Source organism: Lactuca sativa, chromosome 4 (genome assembly GCF_002870075.4).
Source record: "Lactuca sativa cultivar Salinas chromosome 4, Lsat_Salinas_v11, whole genome shotgun sequence".
NCBI classification, from domain to species: Eukaryota; Viridiplantae; Streptophyta; class Magnoliopsida; order Asterales; family Asteraceae; genus Lactuca; species Lactuca sativa.
This window is the reverse complement of record NC_056626.2, coordinates 101,140,960-101,150,054: the sequence shown is the minus strand read 5'-3', so window position 1 is coordinate 101,150,054 and position 9,095 is coordinate 101,140,960. Positions and strand designations below refer to the sequence as shown.

The 9,095-nt window shown below is 30.5% G+C and overlaps 1 long non-coding RNA gene across 1 annotated transcript; it reads right to left on the bottom strand.

Annotated features, from left to right (window-relative positions):
* Positions 1 to 4,973: 4,973 nt before the first annotated feature.
* LOC111907835 (uncharacterized) lies at positions 4,974 to 5,613 on the bottom strand. Its single transcript, XR_002855679.2, has 3 exons — positions 5,490 to 5,613; positions 5,261 to 5,305; positions 4,974 to 5,180 (listed from the first exon to the last, which is right to left on the bottom strand). It is a non-coding gene; the product is annotated as an uncharacterized LOC111907835 (long non-coding RNA).
* Between the last annotated feature and the right edge of the window lie 3,482 nt (positions 5,614 to 9,095).

Sequence of the window (9,095 nt, the reverse complement as noted above, 5' to 3'; positions counted from 1 at the left end):
GAGTTCTTAGAGTTCTCAATTGGTTGCATAACAACTTGGAAGCAATGGAAGACCCTTGAGCTGCCAGATGGCAAGAAATTCAGATTGAGTTCAGTCCATATGAGTTTGGATTTGTCATTATCCTTGTCTTGTGACTAGGGTTTTGAAAATTCACATGGATAAGAGCACATACACCATTAAATCTAAGTGTCATAAGGTTTCTCTCCGATTCATGAAAATGATGGTGAGGAAACACTTTCACTAAGTAGATTTTAGCTAGATAGCAATTGTGATATTTGCATTCTTAAAGTCGTTAGTGGAGCGTGTGTGGTTAACCAGCACACTAACATGGACTTGTGAGAAGTGGAAAAGGTCTAAACAATCGAGACTATGATTACGGCATCCCTTTTCATAGTTCTTAAAATTGTTTAGACACACATGTGAGCTATCTAAGATAAGGTGTATGATATTGATAAAGTTTTATCAAAGCGATCTAGTATCAGAAATCTTAACTTTGGTAAGAAAGTCAATAAAGTATTGTCTTTCTAGAAGTTCAGCCGATTTCTGAGTACATGTCAAAGCTAGTGGGAGCATAAGTGTTATGCTAATAATCATCATGGTAGTGGGGGCATGATAATTATGATAAAGGTTGCAAGTTAGCAATGTTAATTATAGAAAACAAAAGGTTTCAATTTGGAAAAAGTTGTTTTGCTATAATTAAGGAAGAGGAAATTATACTTCATCTCAAATCTATAAGCTTAGATCGTGAGATTTTAATCAAATTTAGTCAAGTATATATATGAATGTTATGTTGGAATGACTCAACATAAGAAAATTCTATATATGGGTCTATTATTTGTGTTCTAAAATTCGATTATGATTACGGCATCCCTTTTCATAATCTGAATTATGAGAACTTGGCAAATTGAAATGGAAATATTATAGCAAAAGATTGGTTTAGTCTTTATGTGAGACATCATGAATCGTGTCCCATATGCTTCGGATATAGGATCGATTACATGTGCTATATTCATCCTTTCTAAAATTTTCCAAATGTCTAGTGCATTAAGAAGGGAAAAGGTATAGAACTGGATATGACTAAAAGGATTAAGCAATTGTCGAGGACAATCTAAGGTTTACCAAAGATTGGTTGCTCAAGGACAGTTGGAAGTATGATGTTAATTTTGGAAGGACCATATTGACGTATTCTGAAAAGAGGCAACTCTTGTTCAGAAGTGATAGTCAAAATGGGAATATGAGAAGGTGGAAGTTATCTGTGTAAGATTAGGAAACTTAATGCAAGAAGAATGTTCAAAGGCAATGAACTTTGAATATGAGACTTTGGTTCCATGGAGTTGATCTCCATTGGAATACTCTGTAATGTTTGTTGACAAGTCTTTGTGACTTTGTGCATAATCGTTACAAGAGGACCAATGCATATAAGTTTAAAATCTAACAGATTTCGATAAATGATAAGGATTTGGAATTCTTACATTTACAATTAGGATTTGGGAGTGTGAAATTAGAATCATGGTTCAATTGGTTTATTTCACAATGTAAAGATCATAGACAAACATAGTGTGCATACTTGGTGTATAGCATGACTAGTGTTTAGAAAAACATAGTGTACATGCTTGGAGCATTGGACAACTATTGTTTTAATACAAGTATAAAGTTGATAGTTTGAAACAGTATGCTATGAATGATGGGTAATCAATATGGTGATAAATAAAAGATGTTTTATTTATATTCATAAGTTTTGAGACCATATTGGATTCGATTATTCTTGTGTTTCACTTTGCATGTTTTGACTTCCAGAATAACTAGGTCGTTCTTCCTGATTGACTAAGTTATTCAAACCGTCCACAGTCGGTCATATGTTGGAAGTAGATATGAATCAAGACTGTCATGGGTTGGATTGTAGAGGTCTAAGTTGTTGGACAAAGTGGTGCTACAACACTCATGAGTGCTCATAAGTTCTGAGTATTGGATTCAACTCGCGCTCATTGGAATCACTTCATGGATTTTATCACGAGTGATCATGAGACGATAATATCTTATATTCTTCAAACCTAGAGATATGAGTTGTTACTATGAGTTGGTTATACATTGATCTCACGAAAACGCATTAGTAACTCGATGTTATAAAACGTGCCTTTGTGTATGATTCAACAAGTAGTAGAACAAGCCATATGAGTCGAAGTTTATCCATTCCTTTTACCTTCGGGATAAAACTGATATCTGTGGGCCCCTCAATGATTTAATGATAACACATGTGAGTGCTTGGCCAAGCCAGGACTGATTTGATTTGTTCAATCAGTCAGTCATCATGAATCGGAAATCGGGAAGCAACAAATGGACAGAGAGAATGATTTATAATCCATGTCTCAGTCCATATGATATCTAGAATGGGAGAATATATGATCCCTTATCTAATGGACAAGTCATTGACAAAGGTCAGAGATCATCGGCAAGGTCAGAGTTCAACGGAAGCTTTTGAGAGCTACGATTGCTAGTTGGTTCTTGAAGTCATATGCAATAATAGTTTTAGACTTATCCAAGTGGGAGACTATTGGATTAATGTCTAAGTCCATAACTGTAATTGGTAAGACTTGACCCGACCCGGCATGGTCCATTTGGGTTGCATGGCTTCATGCATTTGGATAGACTAAAATGAGAGAAATAACACTTAAGGTTTGTTAATATATTATAAGTTCTAATATATTAATAAGATTATTTAATTAGTATTGATCAAGAATTAATCTAGAATTAATTAAGTGATCAAAAGAAGATTAATTAAATATATGGGTTGATTGTGTAAATCATCCATACTTGTATAGTGGGCTAATGCTCCATGGATTGTCAAGTTGGGCTAAAACCCATAAGATGCTCCATGGATGCTCCATGGTATATTTGAACCCATGGATCCAAGGAAATGGAAACCTATGACAATTAGGGTTTACCCTAATTGTCACTAACTATATAAGCATCTTATTGTTGAAAAAATCGGCCACTAGAGTATGTGTGAAAGGGATAGCCGATTTTCATGAATTGTGTATATTCTCTAAAGTTATTCCAAGTGTGTTTGGTGTTGTGTGAACCATTTGAGGTGTCACACTTGGGGCACTAGGCACTCAAGCTTCATGAAGACATTCTACATCAAAGAGGTATGTAATTCTAACTTGAGATATTCATATGAATCAATGTTATTATGCTAGTTAGGATGAATACCTTGGAAAGTTCATATTTGCATGTATAATAGAGAAAACATAGATCCAAGGTATTCAGGGTTGCGTGTACACCTAGGAGTGTTAGAATGCTCAAAACCCAACAATAAATCACGTGAAAACTATTACTATTGAGACCTCATCCATGAAAACTTACTCTCCTTGGAAAGAATATTCTTTTTTGTTTATTGCTACATCAGATGGCGCGATTTTTAAAACAAAACAGTTTCTGAAATTAAATGTGCCTACGAGTACAATGAACAAAGGAAAAGATGTTTGGAACACTGCTGTTTAGAAACCTTCTAAAGGTTCAAAACAAAATTTTGAATGGAAAATTAAAAAATCTAAACACTCAGTTGAAACTCCTCCGAACATAGTTTTTCCTACAACGTCGCAGAAAAGTGTTCCTATAAGGAAAGCAGTGCACAAACATCCAATGGGCGAGTATCATTTTTGGATAAATGAAAAGAATCTGACATTCTGCATTTTCCCAAAAGAATCTCAGAAAAAGTCCTCTGAGATACCAGTTGTTCAGAAATCATAAGCCAAGTCTAAAGACCATGCTAATGCCCCTAAATCTAACTCGGAGCCTAAAAAATCATTATGGGTAACAAATAAAGTATGTTGTTATTCTATACAATTTGGATATTAGTTGATTACCATTTATGCATAAATTTACAATTACTTCTACTGCCGTTCTGAGAGTTCAGGGATCATCTATTTTGATGATCCACTAAAGTAGTCTCACCACCTACTTCATCAAATTGGTCCTAAAAAGCATTCTACACCAAAAGCCTCTGAAAAAATCCCTACTAGTAAACTCCTTTCCTAAATAGACATTTAAAGTCACCTCTGAAGCATCCAAATGGAACCCTAATTTAACATCTCTATCAAATTCTTATTCCACCACAAATCCATGATGGGAATCAAATGCAAATCCTCCAACATCAGCAAACAAAAATGCATACATTTTGACATGAATTTGTTCTTTATCAATGTTTTTAGTTTAAGGCCAAACTACAAGCAATAGCAATTTACTTTGTTTTTTACTGATAATAGAAATGTACTTAAACTTCTTTACCTAGGTAACCGAATATACTTTGTTGTTTACCCATAGTAGCAATGTGTTTACATTTCACTACAAAAATGGGCATTTTACTTCAGTTGTTACTAACTACTATTATCAAAAAAGAAATGTAAGTGCATTGTTGTTATGGGTAATGAAATTTGAAGAAAATGCAAGTACATTGTTATTATCATTGAAAATTTGAAGTACCTTGTTCTTATGTATAAGGAAAGCAAAGTAGATTCTAATTTTTGTTATGATAACAATAAATTACATTGCCTATATTGAAAAAAAAGTAAAGTAGGTTGTTTTTTGCTACAATTTACCCTATAGTTAAAAGTAACATGGTAGGACATACTTTTTCAGATATGGAGAATGAAATATTCCATTAACTTTTCCAACATTAATTTCATTCCAAAGTCATGAAGAACATTACTAAATTTGTTCATTGTATTTTGCCTAATGTTTTATGACTTTGTTTCGAGAATCCATTTTTCCTAATTTTCAATATAAGGTTACCAAATAATTCGATATAATTTTTTATGTATTTGTAGTGCTTCCTAACTTGTCGAAAGTGATGAAAAAGATCATTAGCTATTAAAATATACATTAATATAATGGTTGGTATTTAGGACTTTTTTCTATATAGAAAAAGTACTAATGATGTGAACTTGTAACAATAGTAATCTAGGATATGACTTCTAAATTATTGTAGGTTATTAAACTCATATGAAGAAACTGGTGCTTAACAAATATAATCATCCACCTTTTAACATAGACTTGAATGTATAAAACCAAACAAAATCCATTCATTTTTACACTATTTCTCTCTTTAAATTTTCCCATTTTCACCCATATTTCTTTTGGGGTCTTCATGTAACTCTTCCTTAATGTGCTCAACAAAATCCCTAAAGGCAATATGAATAAATACAACTATTAGTAAGCATGAGTGGATAACAAATGTAAGGTTACAAACACTTGTGTGTACCTTCCGTTTAAGATAAGCACATTTAGCTTCAAGTGATCTCACTTTCTACAAACAGAAAATAATTTATATATCTTAATCATGAGATGTATTTTCCTTAAGTTTCAATCAGATTATCACCTTGCGTAACTCTTCATCAGTTATGTGCACACATAAAAGACAATTATAGGCATGGAAGTTGTTAAAATATATGTGGATCGACTGAATTTGGACTCAATGTATAAGTAAGTACCTGAAAACTTTTGAGGATGAATGCAACAGATTCCATCATCTTCCTCGACATCTGGAATAAACTCATTAATAAAAGGGTGAGGCAGAAAACACCACACACCAGTTTTAGCAAGTAAATGTCAAAGAGTTTCATGATCCAATGGGTCAAATTTCACCCCACGGGGCAACCCAAGCTATTCTTTATTAACCTATTAACAAAAAAAATTCAATATACCTAAATCTTGAAAAGATGCTAAAATTTTGTTGATGATCATATATGTAATGTATGCACTTATCATGAAATATTTTCATAGAATTGGTAAAATGGTTTAAATATGTTATTTCTTTTTTACTTAATCAAGTAATTTATATATAAGTGTTTCGACAAAACAACTTAATAAATAAAGTCGTTCATTTATTAAGTCTTGACTTTTTACAAAGTGTCACAAATTTATTTTTTCCTTCCATAATCCCATGTGTGGCATCATTTTTTCAAATACTTTTTTAAAGTGAAAAAATAAAGAATCTCATGATAATTTGTGAGTGAAAAATATAAAAATATCATTATTTTCGACAATATGGTGGCAATTAGGGCATGTTTTGTGGGGTTGCTTTTCCAATTAATATGTCGAGGATCACATGCACTTGAAGTGATTCTAATCTTTGATGCAATTCAGTTGTTGTCAACTAATCATGATGGTCTCCATTGTTCAAAATCAAGATTTAAGTCACATAGATCACCAAAATAATGGTTTGAATGTTAAATGGTAAGAATCCCAAAATAAATAAGAATAACATGAACACATTAATTTCCCATGTTTTATTTCATGTATAACATTTAACATAATTTGATTTTGTTGAGTATAATTTTGATCATATTGTTGTGTATATCCTAATGCAATGTCACAAATTTTATCATTGAGGTTTAAAATATTGAAGGGCTCAAATAAAATTCATACATGATACAAGAAAACCGTAATGAAAATAGCAAGAATCGTTCAACAACACATAAGTAAAGCAATGCTATTTCAGCTTAAATAACCACTCTCATTAATCTGGAGAGTATCAACGGTAGATCTTCGATCTCCCTTTGATGTAAGGATGGCTCATGTCTGACTTCTCCGATCACATTAATGCTCAAGATATATGTTTAAGTTTCAATCTTTCACTGATCATGGAAACAAAGTGGAATCCTCAAATTGCATCAGATTCGTTAGGTTTTCAAGCAATCGACAACCACACTATGTCCAATCGAAAAAACGATTACACATTGTGAGTTGGGTTTTCATCAAAACCATGAAAAAAAATCTTAGTTTCAGAAATCATATAAAACTTGAAGATAATCAAGAAACTCAAATGGAAGTTAAGCGGTTGTTGTATCATCATCCGTGAAACATGATCAGAGAGAAAAGTAAGATGCTTATCCATCCATGGCGATGAATTATTGGTGTGAAAAAGCTTTAGGGCGCCACCAATCTTCAGCACATATACATACGTCCCTTTCTCATTCTCTACAAAGTGTTTCTCTTGGTTTGACTGTGCGTGCACCGAGGGTTTGTACTAAAGTAGGCGATGATGGAGATGGGAGAAAATGATGGTCGGTGATCTCTTGATCTAGGGTGGGGGAGGGAGAACGTATGTTTTTGTTTCAAACATATTAGGTGTGATACCCGTATACTACACAAATTTATTGAAAATAAAATTTTAATATCAATGTGGAAACATTAAATATTTTTTAAAGTAAATACTTTTACATAAATATAAATGATATAACGAATAAGTAAGTAAGTCAATCTATATTAATAAAAAACTATTAACATATTTTAAATAATGATGTTGGAAATTAAGGTGTAAACAATAAATTTAAATTTAAATTAAACTTTCGAAATAAATAGAGACGAATTGATGAATAAGTAGATAATTGAAACTATATTAATAAAAAAAATTATTGACATATTGTAAATAGTTGTTATGAATCACAAATTTCGAAATACATCTTTGAATAACAAATTAAAAAAAACATGGTTATAGTTTTATGAATATTACCTTTTGAGACACCTCAAATTCATTCTTCACAAATTTGTTGATCGTTTAAGTCTTCTTTTGAAGTTAAGTCAAAACTGAGTATACGAGATATATTTGCAATCTTCTTTTTTAAATTTTGTTTTCTACATGTTAAATTGATAAAAGAATATGATTGATTGATGATGAAGTGGTGGCTCTTATGTCATCAGACAATATAGAATATTGTCAATTTCATGTGTCGGTGTTTGATTGTTAGTAATTAATTTAGAAAGTAAAACAATAAAACTATAACTTGAAAGATATACATTCATATTATTTTAACTAACATGTATCGTAACAAAAACTACGGTGAAAAAAAAATTAGTCATATCATTGGAAATTTTGGATATCATAGTTCTTATAGTAAAATGGGAAATAAATTCGAAACTTTCTTGACCAGACCCATATTAGCTATGAAATAAAAAACAACATTAGTTAATAGAAATATGTATTGGTTATGACACAAGAAACAGACATTAAGGAATATATTAATAAAGTATTTAAAATAACATTATATGGATAAAAATCAATAAATTACATGATAGATAACATTGGATTTTCTGTTATCCAAATATATTTTTTGTTTTTGTATGTCTTTAGATTTGTTTGAGCATGGACTTTTTAGATTAAATCTAGAAGTAGATTAGAAACGTGTATGTTGACATCCACATGATATATTTGGGTTGACTTTTGGATTGTTACCAACAACATATGTACACTTGTTTGATAACGAGTTCCACTGTTGCTACTAAAATTAAAGCAATGAGAAAAATATAGATAATGTAAGTTATACTATACATATAAGTATTTGTAACTTAACATATATATTAAGAAAAAAAGAAATAAAATAAGCATAGTGATATCATTAAAAATGATATATAACCGAATTATCAAATTAAAATTGGACATAAATTCAAAGCAATGATGATCAAGACGACCATTAGGTATGCAATAACAACAATAGTTAGTATATATATATATATATATATATATATATATATATATATATATATATATATATATATATATATATATATATATATATATATATATATATCGGTTATGTACCAAAAGATCTACACGGACAACATACATAGAATTATTTAAAGATGGTAAATGTTGTCCTGGATGGTTATCTACATTTGATATTCAGTAGTAACAATAATTAATAAAAAGAATGTTTTGGTTATGCAACATAAAAAGTGATATGAAATATAATAACATTTTAATATAATACGTTAAATATAAAAACTAAATGACAATCAAACTAAATTGGTTTGTAGATAAACAGTGGACATAACATTAAATTTTCTTTTCTCAAAATATAATTTTTTATGTCTTTTTGTGTGTCTCTTTTAGAGTCGTTTGAATACATGTCGTACTTGTATCTTTAAAATAATAATAATTTTTATAATAAAACTATAATGAAAAAAATTTATAAAATCTTGAAAGTTCAATTGACAAAATGAAGATATTATAAATTTAAATTTATATAAAAAATAATGTTAATATATCAAAATGTGTTTTTATATAGCCTAAGCCTAATCTGTAAATTCATATATTT